Raw genomic sequence first — 23,231 nt, forward strand, 5'->3', positions numbered from 1 at the left:
CTGCTTTCTTTCAGTATAGATTAATTAACATTTTCTAGAATTCTGTATAAATATAATCATAAAATATTGTTTCAGTTTCCTGTCTAACAAGGAAAATGCCATGCAATGGGTTGGCTTACACAACAGAAATTTATTGACTCACAGTTTCAAGGATAGGAGAAAAACAAAATCAAGGTGTCATCAAGATGGTGCTTTTTCCAAAAAGACTGTGGCATTCTGGGGCTGACTGCCAGGAATCTGTGGTCCTTGGCTTTTCCAGCCATGGCAATGCACATAGCAGCTCTACTTTCTCTTCTGGGTTCTGCTAGCTACCAGCTTCTGGTTGCTCCTTCTGACTTTGCTTTCTATGGCCTTCCCTATAAGGCCTTCAGTAATAGGATTAAAACCCGTCCTGATTCAGCTGGGCCCCACCTTCACTGAAGAAACCTTACCCAAAGGTATTATTTACAATGGGTTCACACCTACAAGAATAGATTAAGTTTAAGAACATATTTTTTGGGGGTGCTGTGCCAGTTTGAAACTTTTGTGTACCCCAGAAAAACCATGTTCTTCAATCCTCATTTGGTATTGTGGGATGAATTTTTTTATTGTTTCCATGGAGATGTGACTTATCCAAGTGTGGTGATGACATTTTGATTAGGTGGTTTCCATGGATGTATGTCTTCACCCATCCAAGGTGGGGTTGCTTACTGGAGCTCTTTAAGAGGGAAACATTTTGGGAAAAGCTTTAGTGCTGACAGAGCCCACACAGAGATTTTTGGAGATGCAAAAAGAAAACACCCCCAGGAAGCCTAATGAAATGAGAAGAGAAAGCTAGCAGATATCGCCATGTACCTTCCCAGTTGAGAGAGAAACCCCAAACTTCATTGGCCCTTTCTTTGGAGTTTAGGTATATTTTCTGCATGCCTTAGTTTGGACATTTTCACAGCCTTAGAACTGTAAACTTGCAACTTAATAAATTCTTTTTTTAAGTTCTGGTATAATGCATTCCTTCAGGTTAACAAACTAAAACAGATACATAGTTCCAAGCTACCATAAGTATGTCCTCTCTCTCTCTCTCTCTCTCTCTTTTCTTTGGTCTGATGTCATTCCTCTAGATGATTATCTTGAGATTCATCCATAATTCCAGGCATATCAATAGAGTTCAACGTTTTATTTTTGTATAATATTCCATTCTATGAATCTGCGGGTACATGGTTTTTATTAAATTTAGAAAAAATTTAGCCATTTTTTAAAAAATAATTTTTCTTCTCCCTTTTTGTCCTTCAGAGATTCTAATTGACTACATACCTTAAAATTACCCCACAACTCTCAGATGCTCTGTTCTTACTTTTTTTCTTTAATCTCTCCATATTTCGTTTTATGTAGTTTCTATTGTAATAGCTTCAAGTTCACTCATCTTTTATTCTGCAATGTGTAATCTACTTTTAATCCCATCAGTGCATTTTACAGCTTGGCCATTATAGTTTTCATGTCTAGACATTTGGTTTGTCATTTTTTTAACAGTGAATTAATTAATTATTAACATTTTTTTATTGTGAAATGTAACATATAGACAAAAAGCAATAAATTTCAAAGCACATTGTAGCAAATAGCTATAGAACAGATTTCAGAGTTTGGTATGGTTACAGTTCTACAATTTCAGGTGTTTTCTCCTAGCTGCTCCAAGGCACTGGAGTCTGAAAGATATATCAATATAGTGATTCAGCAGTCATACTCATTTGTTAAATCCTATTTTCTCTGTTATAACGCCTTCTTCTCCTTTGAGTCTTCTCCCAATCTTTAAGGGTATTCAGGCTATGCCCACTCTTTTAGTTTGTAAGCTGCTGGAATGTGACATACCAGAAACAGAATGGCTTTTTAAAAGGGGAATGTATTAAATTACAAGTTTATAGTTCTAAGGCTGTGAAAATATCTAAATTAATGCAAGGCTATAAAAGTGTCCAATCTAAGGCATCCAGGGACAGATGTCTTGATTCAAGAAGGCCAATGACGTTTGGGGTTGCTCTCTCAGCTGGAAAGGCACATGACAACGTCTGCTGGCTCTCTCTCCTGGACTCTTCAATGGCTTCCACAGGGCTCTGTCCATTCTGTTGGCTCTGTTGTTCTGGTGGCTTTAAAGCTCTTTCCAAAATACTTCCCTCTTAAAGGGCTCCAGTAAGTCGCCCACCTTGAATCTGTGAAGATGGAGTTCCATGGAAACCACCTAATCAAAAGTTACCCCCCACATCTCCATAGAAAGAATAAAAAAGCTCCCACCCAGCAATATTGAATGAGGATTAAAGAATTTGGCTTTTCTGGGGTACACAACAGATTCAAACCAGCACACCCATTCTAAATTTTTCATGTTGGAAAGGGGTGTCAACAGTGTGGAATAAGGGGATGGAACTAGCTGATGTTCTTGGAGAAGCTGGTCCTGCTGGATTTTAGGACTTATTTGGTCTAGGAAACTATCTGGTGGTTCTAGGTTTCTGAAAGTAATTTTAGTGCATGAAACTTTTGTAGAATCTCCGTTAAGGCCTTAGGTGTTCTTTAGCGTTGACAAGAATGGTTTGGGTTGGGATTTGGCAATCCTGGTAATTAGCAATATATACCTGAAGTTAGCCTAAAAGTGGCCTCTAGAATAGCTTCTCAACTCTATTTGAAATCTCCTAGCCATTGGTACCTTATTTTATTATAGTTCTTTTCCCCCTTTTGGTCAGGAGGCATTGCCGATGCCACTGTGCCAGGGCCAGGCTCATCCCCAGAAATCATGTCCCATATTGCCAGGCAGACTTTTGCCCCCTTATGTCTCACATAAGGGAAAGGGCAATGATTTCCCTTGCAAAGTTGGGCTTAAAGAAAGGGAGGCCACATCTGAGAAACAAAAGAGATATTCTGGAAGTAACTCTTAGGCATAATTATAGTTAGGCTTAGCTTCTCCACTCCTGAAATAGATTCTGCAAGAGCAAGCCTCAAGATCCAGGACTTGGTCTATTGACTTGGGACTCCCTAATATTTGAGACAGTATCAGGGGTTTCCCCAGTGATGAAACTTAACAGTTCCATATTTTTTCTCCCATCCCTCAAGGGACTTTGACAATACTTTTAGATTATCTGCTTAACATATTCTGGGATGTATCAGGGTATTACATCAACCTATACAGAATTACAAGCAAGCCCTTTTTTCCATTCTGGGCTGCATGTGCCTGGGTCATTTAAATGAGCTATCAGACAGGCTGAGTTAGATTATGTGCAACAGAAAATTTAGGTTTTGGAAAACCTAAACCTCTCTTCCTTTGGTCTCATACAGTAGGTGAAGTTCTAAAATATTAATGTTATCATCCTTATTCCTGTATTCTGATTTTCCTTATTCCTGACCCAGTCAGCTTTGTTCTTATCTATAATTGAAGCCTGATCTCTCTTTTGGTTTCTTTAACAGTTGTATGGAGCAATGCTGACTTTCAGAGCTGCAGAACTCCAACTCTGAGTCTTAGGTATCACACAGGTTGTGCTTTGTTTTTCTTTTCTTATGTCTTCTACTTAACATGTTCAACATTTACTCTAGGTCCATGAACATATGGAATACGATTATAATAATGGTTTTAATGTCCTTGTCTACTAATTCTAATGTCTGTGCCTTTCCTGGGTCAGTTTCTACAGATTATTTTTTCCTTCTCCCCAGTGTGGGTAATATGTTCCTGCTTCTTTGCTTGCCAGGTAATTTTTTATTGGATGTTAGAGTTGTGAATTTTATCTTATTTGAAACTGTATGATTTTATATTCCTTTAATTGTTCTTGGTAATATTGCTTTGGGATGCTGTTAAGTTACTTGGAAACAATTTTGTTTATCAGCTCTTGGTTTTAAGCTCAGTTAGACTACATCAGGGTAGCACAGGCATTTTGTGTAAGGTTAATTTTCCCCACTACTGAGCCAACACCTTTGTGTATTCTACCTAATGCCCTGTGAATCAGGTTTTCCCTTCTCACAGTGAAAAAAGACACAATTCCCAGCCCTAAGTGAGCACTGCCAGGGATCATTCCCTCTGAAACTTTTGAGGCATTCTTTCCTCATTTCAAGAGCTTCTTCAAATATATGCACTGATTAGTACATAGCTGAATGCTTAAGGGAGACCCTCTGAATGTCTTTGAAGCTTTCTCTCTGTGCCAGATCTCTCTCTGGTGCACAGTCCACAGACTTTAGCTACTAAGGTTTCCCCAGACTTTTAGCTCTGTCTTCTTAACACAGAGAGTATGCCAGGCTGCTCTATGGTCTGGAAACTTACTCCAGGCAGTAAGCTGGGGGGGGGCGGGGGGAGGGCAATTATAGGGCCCATCTTGTTTCTTTTCTATATCTCAAGTATTACTGCTCTTAATAAAGACCCTGATGTCCAAAGTCTTGAGAACCTTTGGTCCCTATATTTTTCTCAGTTTGTTTGTTGTTTCAGATGAGAGCATAAAAATGGTCCCTGCTACTCCATCTCAGATAGAAGTAGACGTTTCTAGTCTTTGTTATTTTTGCTGTGACTATTTTTTAGTGTCATATGAATTCATATGTTTCAATGAGTTGAAGTTATTATTTTCATTGGTATTCAAATAGCCCCTTCTTAGACTAGTGGGAATCTCTTCATGCTGGCTTCTGAATCCTTTGGATATGACTCTATTCATCTTAAATTTTCTCCTTGCAATTGACATGACAATGTATTGCAAACTCATCTTGAATTTTTCTTGCCCCAGACTTGGCATCAGCCAAGGACTTCTGGTTTCTATTTGTCAAAATGGTATTTGGAAACCACAGGCTGGATGCTGGAATGCTCATTGCTACTGAAATGGTGATTGTTCCTAGATCCTTTAACTAAAGACAATTAGGACTTTTTTTTTTTTTTTTGCATGAGCAGGCACTGGGAATTGAACCCGTTGGCAGGTGAGAACTCTGTCTGCTGAGCCACCGTGGCCCAGGACACATTCTTTAAGATACAATTTGTCATGAGTCCATACTGGTAATTCTAATTCAAATTCAAGACTGCATAGCTTTTACTGAACATCTTTTATCTTACATCTGAATCTTTTCTCTGAAACTAAGAATCTTAATTCTCTAACATCACCAGAAATAATAGAAAAATATTTAATTTGCTTCATACAATCATACACCCATTGCAATCTCAAAATTGGTGGTACCAATTCTACTACCAATAATGTGGTTACTGAAAAATTGTTCAATTTAATTTTCTCTTGTAGTTCTTCTTAAAGTTAGAGTGCATCTCCTTGAACTTAGGGATGGATGGTGGTGCCAGTTCCTGAAATGCAGAAGCCTTACTGCAAGGGAGACATATGAAAATTGAGCTTGGAAGCATATATCAAGATGGTACGGAGCATTTAATACGTGAGAGAGATCTTTAAGTGGCGATGTTAAATACAGTTGGGAATGTGAGTCTGGAGCTCAGAGGAGATATCTGGGCTAAAGAGATATGCATGGGAACATAAGGATAAAAAGTATTATTTCAGTAATGGTACACATGAGATCATCTAGGAAGAGAATAAAGAGAAGGCCTAGGACTAGATGCTGTGCAATTCCTAGCATTTTCTGAGTAAAAGTGGAGTACACAGAAAGGGGACTGAGAAGAAGCAATCTTTTGAGGTAGGAGAAAACCCAAGAGAGAAAGGTGTCATGAAAACCACCAGAAGAATATTGCAATAGTTTGGAGGCTGACTGAACCCCAGAAGGATCATGTTCTTTTAATCCATTCCTGTGGATGTAGACCTATTTTAGGTGGCACCTTTTGATTATGTTAGGAAACACAGAAAACTAAGAAGAAATTGAGAGAAGCTCATGGAGAAAAGCACCTTTTGATTATGAAAGGAAACACAGAAAACTAAGAAGAAATTGAGAGAAGCTCATGGAGAAAAGCACCAGAGAAGCTGAGAGAGGGAGTCACCAGAGCCAGAAGCTGAAAGCAATGAAACTCGGGAGAGAAAGGCCAGCAGACATCAGCCTTGCATGTGACAGAGGAGCCCCAGATGACAGCAGCCAGCTATCATCCTGTTGGTGTCTTGAGTTGGGCATTTTCATGGCTTAGAAACTGTTAATTGTAAGTTAATAAATCCCTATGGTAAAAGCCAACCCATTTATGATATGGTGCATTTCAGCAGCTTTTGCAAACCAAGCAAACATGTTCTGAGAAGGAGGGTGTTGTTGACTGTGTCCAGTGCTTCTGGGAGGTTACATAAGAAGAGGTTCTACTGGACTTAGTAGCAGAGATGTCACTTGAAGACCTTGATAAGAGCAGTTGTCACCAGTTACCTTGACAAGAACAGTTTTGGCAGAGCAGTGACCATATTATGATGATTGAAGACTGTTTGGGGAGTTGAGGAAAAGGAAATGGCAAATAAGTACAACCCTCCCAAGAAGTTTGGCTCTGAAAGGGAGAAGGAAATTGAGGAAAACCCTGAAGAGGGCTGCGAGGGTCAGATGAGGCCCTGGGTCAGAAATATGAAGTTTCTTTCTCATTCTTTTCAGTAGGCATCTTTTACATTAAGTGAGATTTGCATAGGTTTTTCTCAATCCGGTCCCTCCTACCTTTAGTCAGTAGAAACTCTTCAGAATATCTTTCATTGTAGGCTTCGTAAAATGGTTAGTTCATAGCTAGTTTAGCAGAGTGTTGTATTCCAAAGGCATTGGAACAACAAATCAGATTCCATTTAAGCATTATCTGTAAGCTCAACTGGCTTTCTTATCTCCAGTTTTGAACCATTAAATTCTCCCCACTACAGTCAGATTACTCTCTTTAAAATCTAAATTTACCTCACTGACTACTTTGCTCAATGCTTTTTCAAGAGGTCTGCATTCCCTACAGAATAAGCCCAAGCATTTTATTAGGACGTCAAATGTTCTCCATGGCAGGGACCCACATCTCTCTAGCCTCAGCTCAAACTTCTCCCTGCTTTGCCCTTTTCACTCTAAATTGCTGGTAATTCCCCTCAGATTCCATTTTCTTATGACACCACCCCACTATGCTCCCTTCCGCATTTGTCCATCTTGTTAACTCTTACTTATTTTTCAAGACTCATCTCAGGCATCATTTTCTCAAAAAAATTATTTTTTCCTCTAATATTTCAGAGAATTCCATGTTTGTGTCCGTCTGCACACATCATATCATATTGGTTTTTTAAGGCAAGGGTCTACTTCTTCCACTAGACTGTAAATTCCCCAAGTCCAAGAACTATGTCCTGTTTTTCTCTACACTTCCAGCCTTCAGCCCAGTGGTACCTAGAGGAGAGTTGGAAATCGATAACTTAAGCTCAGTAGAAAGAAAGAAAACCAGGACAACAGTTGCAATGTGAAATTTCATTTGGAATAGTGGTTCAAGACAGAGGCTTTGAATAGGATGAGAGCCTGGGCCTCCCCCTTCTATTCCTTGGGGTGATGGCTCAGAGGAAAAGTTCAGGGTAATACAGACTAATACAGAACCTGCACATTGAGGCCAGTTAATGAAAAAAAACTAAAACTCGGTCAAAATGACTGATTTGAAAGCAATTTGGACACACAAGTTTAAAGCAGTAAACATAGAAATGATATGATTTTTTAACAATAAAACAAGACCTGGTAAAAGTCAAATGGCATGAAATAGTTCCAACAAAACAAAGTTAATGAGCTATTTTTACAATCATGATTTCGTAAGACCAACTTCAGTTTATGAGCCTGGTGCTTTACCTTGTTCAGTATTTTCTCTTTACTATTACCCAGTCAATCTACAGAGACATCACAGTGACATAGCTAAGAACCTGGATCCCGAAACCAAACTCCTTGAGTTTAAATCTTGGTCCTGCTCTTTGTTGGCTGTATGATCTTGGGCAAGTTGCTTTTTGCCTTCATTTCCTCATTTGTAAATTGAGGATATTAATAACATCCACCTCATAGGATTGCTGTGAGGATCAAAGCAGGTTTAATATGTGAAAATCACTCAGAACTATGTCTGGCATACTAAATGTCATCAACGTGTTTATTAAATTGAAAATTAATATATAAAATCCTAGAACTTCTAGGCTCAATTAAGCAATGGGTGGGAGAGATACCATCAGGTGTATCTCTCTGAGCCAAGAAGCAAATAAAACTGGGCTCAAGAAAAGATTGGGTCAGCAGTAGACAGAGAAATACCCTTGGGTCCCTAAGTTGATAAAGCTTTGACCTAGCAGAAGATAGTTTGTATTCTGCCTGTCCACTAATGATGATGGAAGAGAGTGTTTCCCTGCACAGAATAACCATAAAATGCCCATGGCCTGGATTAAGTCCTTAGGTTGAGAGGCCATAATCAAGGCAATTTGTGAGAGTTCCATTAATAAGGTTTTCTAGAAGCTGCCAAAGTCCAGCTACAGTAATTATCCAGTTAGTTTGCTGAATCAGCTAATATAAGCTTCCCCGTCCTGTTGCTAATTAGGCTCTAGCCTCTCATCTCATTAATAAGCTTCCACTTCATTTGCATATGAGGAAAAATTGTGGGTATGGGGGAGTTTAATAGAAACCCAAATCACCTTCAACATGTGTCTTTTTATTAAAATATTTAACCTTTTATTACATCTCAGAAACATCTGTTAGCATTACACTCTATGAAAAGACATGATGAATTTAGCATTTGCAGCGTTTTCACAGTCCCTCCCCCTCACACCTGGCCCATTCCCGATGAAGTAGCAGGAAGAAAAGACAAATGAACCTGATTAACTCGGTGTTAGAAATTTGCAGCTGGGAGAAAATATCTAGTTCAATTCCTTCCTTCTACAAACTAGGAAAGCAAGTCTCTGAGAATGGCTTGCTTAAGGACCCACAGAGCTGGGACTAGCGTGCAGGCCACGCTTCCTCTGGGTCAGGGGTCCTTAGTCATGATTGCATACCAGGCCTGCAAATCATCTGGGAAATGCCAGTTGGGTAATAGCAGTAGCCTGTTACCTGACATTGGGCCGTAACTTCTTCCCACTTGCATCCCTCCTTGAGAAAGAGAATAATTATAGCCCCTTTAATCCACTTTCAACAACTGTTAATTTAATCTCTTTAATTAAGCTTGTGTGGCAGGCAGAGTTTGACCACCATGACCCTCACGCCCAGATGCTAGGCATTAGTGATTCCCAGGTCAATAAACCTAAAGGTGTTCATACTCTTGTGGCAGAGGATGGTGTGAGGGGGCGGGTTGATACGTAAATAAAGCATCACCATCATCACAGTATAGAAGATCATTGGTAGAATCACACAATTCTCCATTAGAATCCATTTTCCTTCATTCACTATATAATTTTGAAAAATTGCTTACTTTTCTGACTCAGTTTCCTCATTTCTAGATAATATAGCATGGGGCTTTGCTGATTGAGACAATATATTTAAAATACTTATCACGAGCCTACTACATAGCAAGCACTCAATAAATAGTAAGTACTATTAAATATGCATACTATATACAATTAAGTGCAATTTTAAGTTGCCCACCCAGGAGTACAAAGGAGAAACCCCCAAATCCAACTTAGTAAGAAGCATCAAGGGAGAAAGACTTCTTGGGAGGGTTTTAAATGATGAGCAGGATTCAGCCAGGTGAGGGATGGTGGGGAAGGGGAGGGCATTCCAGGAAAAGGAAATAGGTAGCATGAGCAAAAATGCAGAGTTGATACACTGCATGACAAGTGTGAGGAACTCTGCTTCTGGCTTAGTAGCTATGTAAATCCCATCTCAGACTTGCTTTGTCAATTCAGGTGTCCTAATGCCTGCCTGGTATCTAATTTGGCATATGTTCATGCCCAGTAACTGAACTTAATGTCACCACATAGAACTCCTGGTACCTTTCTTCCTTTTTGGCACTCTCTGCAAGTGCACCAAGGGGACCCATCTAGAGTTGGCATGGAAATATGGAGACAATGTAAATGACAATGCCTTCAACTCTTTGACAATGGGTGTTTTATTTTTTGTTTTGTTTTTATTTCTCCAACCAATCAGAAAATATTTATTGAGCTCAGCTCTCCACCAGACTCTGTGGAGAATACGAAAGTGTTCTAAGATTTGGTTGGACCTGCTATCAGAGTGATGAGAAGTGTAATGAGAAGGACAGTCTCAATACGTGTGAAAAAATTAAAGAAGAGCTCAAGATAGTATATGTGGCAGATGATACTTGGAGATGTCTTAGTTTGCTATGGCTGCTGCAACAAAATACACAGAATGGTTGTCTTAAACAACAGGAATTTATTGGGTCGAAGTTTGGAGACTAGACGTCTAAAATCCAGGGAATGGCAGACCATGCCTTCTTTGAGTTCTGTGGTTTTCTGATGGGGTTTTTTTGGTGATCAACCTCTGCTTCCATCACAGGCCATCTGTCTCCCTCAGTCTTCCTCTGGGCTTTTGTGTCCAAATTTCGTTTGCTTATAAGGATTCCAGTCACACTGGATTAAGGCCCACGCTGATCCAGCTTGGCTTCATCTAAATAGGATCGCCAAAGATGGTACTTACCAATGAGTCCACTCCCATGTGACCAGGGGTTAGGACTTAAATATGATTTTGTGGAGGACATGATTCACTGTCACACTTGTCCCTACAATGGCCATTCTCTAAAACTTTCTAGATAGTAGAATTCCAAGTTTGTTCAACCATGAGACATGCTACACGTGCTCTGGGAATGTACATCCCTACCCCAGCTTCAGGGAAGGATACATGTTTGATCTAAATTAATCATAGATATTCCATTTATTTCAAGTGATTGGTCTAAAGACAGGCAAGTGAGCCTCTTCTGGAAAGCAGCACATAAAGGAAAGTCTTTTTGGATGAAGAGAATTTCTTCTTCACACCTTTCTTTCTGTGTGAGATGCTATTGTGTGTGATTGTGGTGATTGAGCCATTTTGTGATAAACCTAAGGATAATAAGCCTGATGACAAAAAGTGAACTCTTTGAAGATGACAGAGACCTGGGCTTTTGATAATATGTTGCCCCTCTGCACTAAAACTAGTATCACCCATCTTTAGTCTTCCTGTTACAAGGAACAATTATATTTCTTCACTTCCAAAGCCGTTGTTGACCAGATGTGCTCTTTCTAGGAGTTAAGCACATCCTAACTGACAGCCTATATGGCAGGCACAGGGCAAGGATATGGAATTTGTAATCATAGGAATTGAAAGACAAGGCTTCAAATTCCAGTTCCATCAGTCACCCTTCATGGGCTCATAGAGCTAATGTTAGGTGAAGAGCACTGCACTAAATGAAGTGGTGGGGGGTACACATAGGTGAGGAAGCTACTCCTAAAAGATCTTACAATCCAAAGAGCAAGAACAGACCTGATTAAAAAAAAACCTGTCTAAACTACATAGTTGAATGGAGTGTGCAATTGGATATGAAAGAAGAACTTAAGTTCAACGAGTAAACTGTACACCAGCATAGTCAAACTGAGTATTTATAGCCAATGCCAGTCCTGATGTACCAATTTTTCCATATTCTGAAAATATTGAATATTTTGAGCTGTGGAAACTATCACATTCTGAAAGAGCAAAGAAGGAGAAAGGCAAAGTATTTTAACGGCATCTTGAATGATGAGAAAGAATGATAGAGAACAGGGGCAAGCCAATTTCATCTGAGGAGACAGCAAGAGCAAAGGTTCTGAGGGGTGCAAGTACATAGGATGTTCTGTTTGGCAGCTACACATTAATCCAAGTGGTCTGATATGTTTAAACTAAATTTAACAAGCATATGCATTGGAGGAGACCCATAAGTTTACTAAGTTGCCATTTATCTGGCAAATTTCAAAACAAAATTTTTTCAAACATGTTCTACTAAAATTATGCTTGGTTACAGGCAATGATACATAATTGTCAAAGTGTTAGGGGGAATACAGAAAAAGAAAATTTACGTGTCAGTATCTTAAAGTACAATCAAATACTTTTGAATTCTAATGGCACTCAGTGGTAAAGTTAAATTCAATGCTTTTGTACTTTTTAATAATTACTTTTTAATTTGAAACAATTTTTGTATTTACAGCAGAGTTGCAAATAATAATGTACAGGTCTAAGTATCCTTCACTCAGCTTCCTCTAATGCTAGCATCTTTACTAACCAAAGAACATTGATAAAAACCAGAAAATTAAAAATATAATTAATTAAAGAAAAGAATTTATTTGGATTTCAACAGGTTCTCCACTTATGTTTTTTTCTGCTCCAGGATCCCACGTTGCATTTCATTATCATGTCTTACAGCCACCTCCAGTCTGTGACTGTTGCTCAGTCTTCTTTTTCTTGCGTCACTTTGACACTTTTGAAGATCACTGTTAAGTTATTGTACAGAATGCCCCTCTTGAATTTGTCTGCTGTTGTCTCGTGGATTAAATTGAGATTAAGCATTATTGGGAAGGATGCCACAGAGGCCACACACCCTTCTCAGAGCATCAGATCAGGGGTGACTTGGTGTCGATTTGTACTCCTGGTGACATTAACTTTCTTACTTTACTGACGAGGTTGCTGTCAGGATTCTCCTCTGTAAAGTTACTGTTCCCCACCCCCAGGGGTAATTATTATACATTTGGTGGGGGGCAGGGGGAAAATAATTTGAGATAATATTGTGTCTGTTTACTTTTACCTACTCACTTTAGAACCCATGGATAAATCTTGACAGTAGCAATTACCACTGCGCTCTTCTAATGGTGATTTTCTATTTCCTCATTTATTCTACATTTTTGGAGGATTAGAATTCTTCTGTAAGGAAGAGTCCTTGCTTCTCTCTCATTTATTCATTTATTCCATCATTTATTAAATAAGTATTTATTTATTTTATTCTTTGGGTTATAGTCCAATATTATGGTTATTAATCTTATTACTTGAGGTGTTTCAACTTTTTCAGATTGTTTTTTTACAATATCCAATTTTTAAAAGCACGTCCTTACTTCCTGGATTGACAATATGCTCTAGACTCATCTTGTATTATCCTTGCTCCAATCCTAAAATCCACCATTTCTCCAAGGGGAATTGGTTACTTTTATCAGAGATTGGTATTTAGAAACTAAACACAGGTGTTAGGTGTGCTCAGTACTACTGGTATGTGTTGCTTATAGTGCCTTTCATTAGTTAAGAACTAGAAAATATAACTAACGTACATTTATATTCACATTTATTTTTATTTCTGTATGTATCTGTCTATAGCTATTATTTATCTATCATCTATCTGTCTATCATATATCTATCTACATAAGTTTATATCGATACCACCAACTCCAATTCAATACCACAGGATCTTTTTCTTTTTGTAATGTCCTTCTTTCAGAGTGAGAAACTTTGATCATTATGCACAATACACTTACTTATTTGTTCAACCTTAGCATAAAAATACTGTTATTTTAACACTTCTAAATCATATTTTGCACAAAAAATTTTCCAGGGCTCATTATTTGTATACAGTTCTTCTCATCATTAGCCGTACAGTATCCTGTGGAACCTTTGTTTCCAAAATTACTTAGGTAAGCTGCTTTCTTCACAATCCTCCATTGTATGGTTCTGTGATTCTTTGTAAAACAGCTGATTCATTTGTCACAGTCTGCATTCCATCTTTAACTTCAATCCTGGTTAACTTTTATGTTTATATACAATAAAATTCATTTTTCCTCGTGCATATATTTCTAAAGGGTCTGAAAAATGCATAAAGTTGTGTGCCCTGAGCTTTACAAGATACATTTTGATTAATCAGAGTCTACCTTCAAGTAATATTATATTATTTCAAGTGTAATGTAAGGACCTTACAACAGTATATTCCAAATTCTGCCCTCCCATTCTTATGCTATCATACTCTCTGCACGTGCTATAAACACACAATGCATTCGTTATGCTTTTTATTTATACACTCAATTATGTTTCAGAGAAATTAAAAATTAAAAGGCTTTTTATTTATACACTCAATTATGTTTCAGAGAAATTAAAAATTAAAAGCAACGTAATTTTATCTTCATTTATTCCATTCCTCACACTCTTCATTTTTTGTATCAATCCAAATTTCAGTCTATCATATTCTCTCTGCCTGAGGAATATTAAGTTTTCTTATAGAGTAAGCCTTCTGGAAAATGAGTTCTCTCTGTATTTGTGGGAGGAAAAAATATTTATTTTTGCAAGAAATTTGCGCAGATTTTAGAACTCTGAGTTGAATTTTTTTTCCTTTAAATCTTTAAATATATCATTCCATTGTTTCCTGTTTTTATGGTTTCTGATGAGAAGTCTGCTGTATTTCTTATTTTTGTTTCTATCCATGTATTGTTTCTTTTTTTCCTCAAATGTCTTCAATAGTTTCTCTTTGTCTTTTGCTTTCAGCAGTTTGAAATGATATGTCTAGGTGTGATACAGTTATTATTGTTTTTTTCTGCTCTTTTGGTGTTCTCTAAATTTCTTGAATTTGTAGTTTGGTGTCTGTAATCAGTTTTGGAAAATTTTCAATCTTTATTTCTTCTGTCCAATTCTCTCTCTCTCCTCCTTATGAGATTCTAATTATGCCTATATTAGAACATTTCATATTATCCCACAACTCTTGGGTGTTCCATTCTGTGTTTTTCCCCCCACTATTTTCCTATTTGTAGTTTGGGAAATTTCTATTGACTTAAGTTCACTGATTTTTTTCCTCTATCTCAATCTACCAATGAACTTACAGAAGACTTAAAAAACTCTCTGCTACTGTTTTTGTAAACTTCTAGTATTTCCATCCAATTCTTCTACTTTCCATCTCTGTGCTGAAATTACCCATGTGATCTCACATATTGTCCATATTTTCTGTTAAAATCTTTAAGATGTATCATAGTAATTTTAAATTCCTTGACAGAGAGTTCTTACATCTCTATTATATCTAATCTGAATCTAATGATTGCTTTTCTCTTGGGAGTGTGTTTTTCCTGCCTTTATAAAGTTTGCCTTGTAATTGTTTGTTGGAAGCCAGATATGTTGTATAAGACAGTAAGGAGTGAGGTAAACAGATTTAAGCCTGGAAATAGGCATACTCTTCCTTCTGTTGAGTTGGGGGTTGCATTAATCCAGCCAGGAATTGGTCTAGGTTTGAGATTTCTTGTTGCTCTAGTTACCCCCAGTGCACCAGAGACAGCAAATCCCTGTAAAGATACCTCGTGTCTAGGATATGGAATGGTTTACCACCGCAATATTTGTTCAACTTTAAGTCTTTAGAACTTCCCTGTTTGCTGTGTGTCAGAAAAGACCTTTTTACATGCCTGTGCTCCTTTTCTGTCTCTCTGTCAGGAATGTTCTGCTGTTACATTTTATTCAAAGCTTCTTAGCTCTATGGTGTATGGGGATCAGGGGAATTGGGGAAGCAGTCTGTTGTCTTTTTGTTCTGAACAAACCTTCTCTTAAACATAGATTGTGGCCTTGGGTCTCATGTAGTGTGGCCTTCTCTATTTTCCTCCCTTCCCAGGTTGTAGTTGTCCTGCCCCTTCCCCATTAGGGCTTTCCTCCCCATCCTCTTTTCCCAGCTGAAAAGAGTATCAACTAATGCTCAAAAGCAGACAGCATTTATTGCATCACCACCACTACCATCACCACCCCAAACCACCCCTGCTAATTAAAGGCATCTGTTCTATATTGCATACTGAAGATAGGTGAAGTGTTTGCCTCTCTCCATGACTGCTCTTCCTCTCCCCTATGTCTTCACCAAAATAGACACTTTTAAGAGTTCCTGCCAGTCTTTCCTGTGACTGCCTGATGGGACTCATGTAGAAAGAGATCACAAGAAAGTGCAGGCAGACTCTCCCAATTTTTGCAGCTTGAAAAGGGTATCTCATTAATCTGCCAGCTGGCACTTAGCCTTCACCAATTTCTCAACTATTGTAGCTGAGCTCTTCCCACCAGTGTCCAGTTGTGTTTACCCCAGATGAGCTTGTGTCTGAATTTCCCCTCTCTCTGCAGACACTGTCTCTCCTTAGATTTTGTAATATTTGAGACCAGTTTATTGCTCTGTGATCTCAGCTCTCCTATGGCTTCAAAAATTATGAATTTGAAATGAAATGCAAGACTAAAGTCTTCACATTTCCTTTAAAGCATATATGTATTGTATAAAAGTGCAGGTAACTTAGCACAATCAACTTCCAGTTTTTTTATGAGGTTTTAGAGAAAGAAAATACAAAAAATATTATATATTTGGATGCATACATGTATAACTTATGGCTATTCCTATACTCCTGGGCTTTGCTTGTGGGCATTTGAAGGAGAGATGGAGGCTTCTATGTTGTCTACACACATAGAAGAAACCATCTGTGGAAGGATGAAATTGAAAGAAAATTCTCTTTGGACTCAAGGGATCTGTTCCCTAATTCTGACACATAGAACTTAGTGACCACAGAACTTTGAATGAATTGTCTAATTTCTCTGGGGCTCAGATTTTACCATCTGTAAAATAGGGATAATAAAACATAATTCCCTGGCCTGGTAAGATTGAATGAGGAAAGATTTTAAGGGCAAATATTTCTCTAGACCAGTGGTAAGCAAAACTTTTCTATAAGGAGCTAGATCATAAATATTTTAGGCATTGCAGACCATACAGTCTCTGTCACAATTATTCAACTCTGATTTTGTAGTGCAAAAGCAGTAAAAGAGAATATGTAAATGAATGGGTATGGCTGGGTGCCAATGACATTTTTATTTACAAAAATAGACTTCAGACCTGATTTGGCCCATAGACAGGTCTGTGACCCATGTTCTAAATCAAACCGTCTAGGGGTACAACCAAGGACCTATACCATTACCTATTTACTCCTTATTTAAGCTTTTCTTTTCCTTTCAGCCTCAGCAAGTTGCTAAAGTTGGGTGTTCACTCAGGTCTATCCTTCTAGTTGAAGGAGAGGAAAAACTGAGTCCAATAGTTTTTGTTATCCATGCCCCAAGTGGTCTCATGGTCACAAAGATTATGAAAGTTCCATTGCTTCTACCCAAAGAAGCCCACATCACTGGGCAGCAGCCCCAGCACCCACTGATATTGCTTGGACCTGCTGTTGAGTATCCTCAACTGTTTTTCTGTAGCATCTCTGCTACCATAATGGTTACTAGTGAAGGTTTCTGAGTTGGACTCCAGGGTTGCAATCTGAGCTCTGCCATTCACCAGCTGTGTGACTATCCACTAGAAATACCTTCACCATGCTCAGTTTCATCATCAGTAGAACAGAAATAATAAGTCTCTGCCTTGAGGAGCTGTTGTGAGGGTTATATGGCTTAATACATAGAAAGCACTTAAAACAGTGCCTGACAAAGTAAACACACGATAAAACTTTTATTAGTCTCTCAATCAGCGTTCTCTGTGCCAGGCACTGCATCTGAGGGGATGGGATTTTAAAATTGTTATGAAATTCATCTTCTAAGGAGGAAAATAGATTTTGTCCCTCCCTGACCTTCTTTTCACCCTGAGTTAGAAATCTCTCCACAGATAAACATGTGTACCCAGGCCCCTGGACACACTGCATCTTGCCACAGAAGTGGTCTCCAGATGGCACCATCGAAGTCTTTAGGGTACCACCTTCCAGACCAGGCAGGAGGCTATATTCTTCCTCCTCTCACTCCCAAGGCCGCAAGGAGCTGAGCTGCTCCTCACGCCTCCAAAACACACATAGATTGGGCTCCTCACCATCTCAGATGCCCATTTCCAAGTCCTGGCACCCAGCAGGTGCCTTCTCTCAGAGTCCCTCCTGCAAATGCAGCTCAGATTTTGTGGGAGCATTTTCAAGCTTTTAACTGTTTAGATAGTGCCTGGTATATGGTTGGTTCTTAGAAAATTTTTGTGCCCTTTTCTCTAAACCAACAAAACAAGGACAAACATAATTAAGTCTTAAAATCATTGCACAAAGACAGAAGCTTTGATTTCTTGATTTCTACTTGGAAGAGCTGAGGTTACCAGTCTAGAAAGAGAAAGTGGTAGGAGAAAGGCCATTATAAGGACCTAATGATTTTTGTTGCTAAAGAGCATGAAGTGATGATGATAATGATGATGATGAAGATAATGATGTGATTCCCAATACTTACTGAGCCTCCCATATGTGCCTGGCACTACTAAATTCTTGGCATACATTTGCTCAACCTTTACAATCACCCTTTGAGTTGTCAATGAGATAGACATTATCCATATACATTTTACCATTGAAGAAACTATGATTCAAAGAGGTCTATGCCCAAGGACACATAGTTAAATAGCAGCAGTTCAAACCTAGATTAGTTTCTCTCTAATACCCTTGCTCTTAAGCTTCTCACTCCTACTTCACCAGTTGTGGTACAGTCAGAACCTTCAGGTGTATGTTATGTAGGAATTTGGCATACTCACCAAGTCCATGTGTGGCAGCTCTGCCAGCTGGATCGATACCTAGAGTAACAGAAGGATATGCAAGAGTGGACAGATGCTCATCAGCCAAGAGACTCATGGGGTTCATGGTGTGGGAAAGCTTTGGGCAGGAAGGCAGAACTGCAAAGGCAGTAGAAACCAGGATAGGGCCTCTCTGCCTTCTCTGGCATGGGGAAAGGAGTCACCACAGCAATCTGGACATCAGTCAAGCAGCTGTGAAAAGCCCTTCTGTTTCATGGTTGGGGCATGACTTGCTGGCTTTCAAAGCAAAGAGTCTGGGCTGTGGTATGCTCAAGTAACTGTCAATAGTCAGAATGTGCTTCCTACTCAGATCATTGCAGAGCTGCACTCTGGGGCTCTAGAAGTAGACTAAAAAAGGACAAGTCCAGTCAGCCTGACTAAAGACACAGCCTGAAGGATGATTTATCTAGGTTGCATCTTGTGTGTATATGTGTGTGAGAGAGAGAGAGAGAGAGTGAGAGAGAGAGCACCTGTGTATGTGAGTGAATGAATATATATGTGTGTGTGCCTGTGTACATGCATGTGGTTATCTATGTTTAGGTGCTCATGTGTGCTAATATGCATAAGAAATACCTATTTCTATGCTCACCACACATGCCTGTGTAAGTGCATGGACACTTGTAGAGATGGGTCAAATGAACAAAAACTCACAGGCCTGACAGCCTTCTTTGTGTACTGATGGGTCAGGGCTATTGTTTAGTACAATTAACCTGGGATTCAGAGACTTGCAAATATATCCAATGGGGTATGTGGCTTGGATGCTTTCCAGCATGTGGTGTTTGATGGGGGTTGTATTTCAAAGCCCTTGTCACATGGACTGCCAACTTTTCTGATACCTTGTGCTTTGGAGGACACAGGCAGAGTGGAAGTATCAGACTGGAAAATTGCCCAGTGATCTGTTACAAACATATTGCCAACTGCTGGAGCCTTCGTGCCTGTCCCCACAGTGATGGGTGAATGCCATTCCCCTTGGCTCTTTGGAATCCATGTCTACTCTGATTCATACTGCTGTGGAAAAACAAAACATCATGCTTAGAGATGGAGGCATTCAAAGGCATGAGCGCATTGCCTAAAAATGGAGGGAGAGGAGGAGAAATGCATGCACACTGGGGTATGGAGAGGGGAGAACCCTCACCTTGTACATCTACTGCTGCTTCCATATTATATTGCTCCAAAGCATCACTGAACCACACCTCCCATCTGCTTCTTATTATCTGGCAGGTGGGTTGGGGGCCCTAGAGGATTCACTAATGTCATTCACCACCATCCATTCTATAAAACAAAGTTGCTGCCAAACCTGGCATTCAAAGGTCTGGGCACAATAGGCAACTGACTTCCTGGTATGTTCTGAGGGGCCAGAGTGGTCTCCCTATTCCAAATTGTCTACCCTCCTAGTCTGATACATTGCTCCTTACTTCCACCTTTAACTCAGTTTTCATCTTAAAGAGAAATGTGCATTTTAATTTAATTTAGAACATATTGTTAGGTGGCAAGGGTAACACACAAGACAACTAATACAGTAATAGAGCTTCATGGCATTAATTAACTAATCCATTACCACCCTTGGCCCTTGGAGGGGACTTGAGAGAATGGGATACACGATGTGTAAGTTATGATGAAAAGAGCTAGAACTTGGTCCAAAGACCAAGACAAATCTTGTTCTAAGATTTGTGTGTGTGTGTGTATGTAGGCTATGTAATGAAAACACCTGAGACGGAAGACAGTAAGGATGCTGTTGTCCTTGGAGAGCTAATAGATAACTGATGGAATAAAAGATATACTTACTCAAGTTAGGAATGATATATGCTGAAAAGCACAAGGATTCAAGTTCCCAGTGATTCTACTGGATGATCAGGGTGAGGCAGGGCTCCTCAGGGAAGCCTTCCCAGTGTACTTTCTAAGCTGGGCTGTGAAGGGTTCAGGGATTGATTAGGACCATCCCAGGCTGGCCTCGTGGGGTAAGGAGCAGGCAGGACATGAACTGATTTGAAAAGGTCCACTGTCAAATGTTCGGGATGGTAGATGCTGATGAGAATGAACACAGTGGAGGGAGGAAATGAAGGTTGCTGGCTGGCTTGTTCCCACCGGCACAGGAAAGTGACGAGCATAAAATAAACGAATAATTGAAATGGACAAATCAATTAGATTGTGACAAATAAAAATTTTAATAGCTCAGGATGAGGTGTTATTAAAAATGACTTATCTGAGCCGGATGCCTTTAGATTTACATTTAAACGTAATTAACACTGAATGGCACTTACTGCTGCTATTCTGCCAGCTGATGGTGTTTGTTAGAGCACTGTGGAACTGCTGAGAAGATTTCTTTAGAAAATCTTCCACCCCTATTTTCATTCATTTGTAGTTTAACTTTGTTCATACATTGCATTCGGACAAAGATGGCTGTGGTTTCCTGGTGCATCCACTCCAGGGCTCATTTCCCCAGCTGAAATTATCACCAGCTTGAGACATCAGAGCTATCTCCAATTCCGCCAACCAATTCCACCATGAGAGCACACCCTTTGACTCATGTATTCCTTCATGTCCCTCATTATTTATTACCAAGGGATCCAATATGAAAAATAGGCTATCTCCTAAGACTTTGGGGGCAAGTTGCTACTTTTCCCTAGAGAGATGGCTGTGACATAAGGGAAAAGATTCACTTTTGGGGTGAGATGGATCTGATTCCTTTAATATTGTCCTCGCTCTTCCTTTTTGTTTTCTGCTTCAGACTTCTCATCGTGAAAATGGGGATATCATTATCTACTTTACAGAATTGTTCACAAAGATCGAATCGTTACAGACACTTACTGAGCAATTTTTATGCACACAGGGTATTTAACCTACATAGTAGAAGCTATGGTTCCAGAGTTTAGCTATATATTTCTGTGGAATGATCCACTCCAAAACTTGGTGGCTTTAAACAGCAACCATCTCATGATGTCTTACAGTTCTGCAGTTGACTGGGCACAGCTGGGGTTTCTCTGTGGTCTTCCTTGAGTTCTCTCTGGAGGTTGCGGTCAGATGCAGTTGAAGCTGGAGTCTTCTGAGCTCAAGTGGGATGTAGGATGGCTGGGCCGCCCTCCTTCCCCATGTCATGTTAGGGTCTCACCTCTCCACGTGGCCTTTTCATGTGGTCTCTGAAGAAGGAAAGACTTCTTACATGAAAGCTCCAGGCTACCAAAGCACAAAAGCAGAATCTGCAAGTCTCCTTAGTGCATGTATTCTGAATTTCCATGACATAATTTAATATTTCCTTCTATTATGTCATTCAGGTCCCAGGCCAGCAGAGATCAGAGGTGATTGTACAAGGTCATGGAGGCCAGCTTTGGAGACTGGCCACCATATGTCTATTTTATATATGAGAAAACTGAGGCTTCAAAGACTTAGCTTTCTCATGGTCATGGAGCTAATAAGAGGTAGGGCCAGGATTCAAACCCAAGCATCCTGAGTTTCAGAGTTTGTATCTTTGACCCATCACCCTTTACTGTCTCTTAAGAGTCATTTAAAATTCCTAAAATAGTGTTTGGCATGTAGAAAGCAGGCATAAAATTTGATTTTCTTCTGTTTGTTCTTTCTTCTTGCCATTTCGTCAGAGTTCTGTCAGTTACTCAAATACTTATAAAACCTCTATCGTGGGTGGGCCAAAGACTGTGCTGGTTTGATTCTTTATGCTCCCCAGAAGAGACTATGTTCTTTTAATTCATTCCTATGGGTGCAGACCTGTTGTGCTCGAGACCTTTTGGTTAGGCTATCATTTGAGATGTGACCCATCTCATCCAAGGTGGGTCTCAATCCTTCACTGGAGTCCTTTGTGAAGAGGATAAAAGACAGTAAAAGCCCAGTGACCTTAGAGAGAAAATGTCCTGGGAGAAGCAAGAAGGACCCACAAGGGCTAAGAGAGCCACATTTTGAAACCAGAGAAAAGGACCAGCAGATCTCACTCTATGTGCCTTCCCACGTGACAGAGGAGCCCTGCTTGCCAGCAGCCTTTCCTTAGAGAAGGTACCTTCCTCTTGATGCCTTAATTTGGACATTTTCATGACCTTAGAACTGTGAATTTGTAGCCTAATAAATCCCCATTGAAAAGCCAACCCATTTCTGGTATACTGCATTCTGGCAGCTTTAGCAAACCCAAACAAAGACTGACTTATTTTCTGGCTTTGTGGAGCTTTTGGTATTTGATATCTGTGTGTAAGTCCCAGATATCAAGAGCTTTAAAGCTCCTCCAAATGATGTAAGGCTTTCAATAGTCATCTGAGATCTAGCCACTGATTGTGATCTCGCTTTTAGCAGAATGGTGGCATAAGGGGAGGGGAGTAGAATGGGCTTAGCACAGACCTGCCATCCTTGAAACTGTGCCTGGTGGCCCCAGCCCAGAACAGAATGGAAGCAGATGTTATCTAAGCTTGACCTGAAGATCCGGGTATGGACATGTCATGTAGTTAATATTCCCTAAAGCTCTGGTAAGGGAGGCATCCAGTTAATGATCTTCACTTTTTAAAAGCAGCTCTTACTTTTTTCTGTTTTATGAAATTAAGTTTGTCCATTGAATGAAAAATAGGAAAACAGACAAGCAAAAAAGAGGAACATAAAAAGTCCTATATACATTAATTGGGAAAATAATTACTGACATTTTGGTATATGTTCTCCTTATTAGAGTTGTGCCATATCAACCAGTCACATTTTATTAAGCACATACTATGCGTTAGGAATATATTGGACATATGCATTTGTAGCCAGTGTTTTCTTTTACTTAACAATATACCATGTCACCTTTCATCCCGATAAACATAATTATCCACCATCAGCTTTACTTGCTTATATAATACATTAACTAATTACTTATTTGTTGCAGACTTCTCTGCAGTTCGCATTCTTGTGGCTAAGTAGGTGTACAAATTCTTAAACATCCCCT

This window comes from Tamandua tetradactyla, chromosome 4, assembly GCF_023851605.1.
Source record: "Tamandua tetradactyla isolate mTamTet1 chromosome 4, mTamTet1.pri, whole genome shotgun sequence".
NCBI lineage: Eukaryota > Metazoa > Chordata > Mammalia > Pilosa > Myrmecophagidae > Tamandua > Tamandua tetradactyla.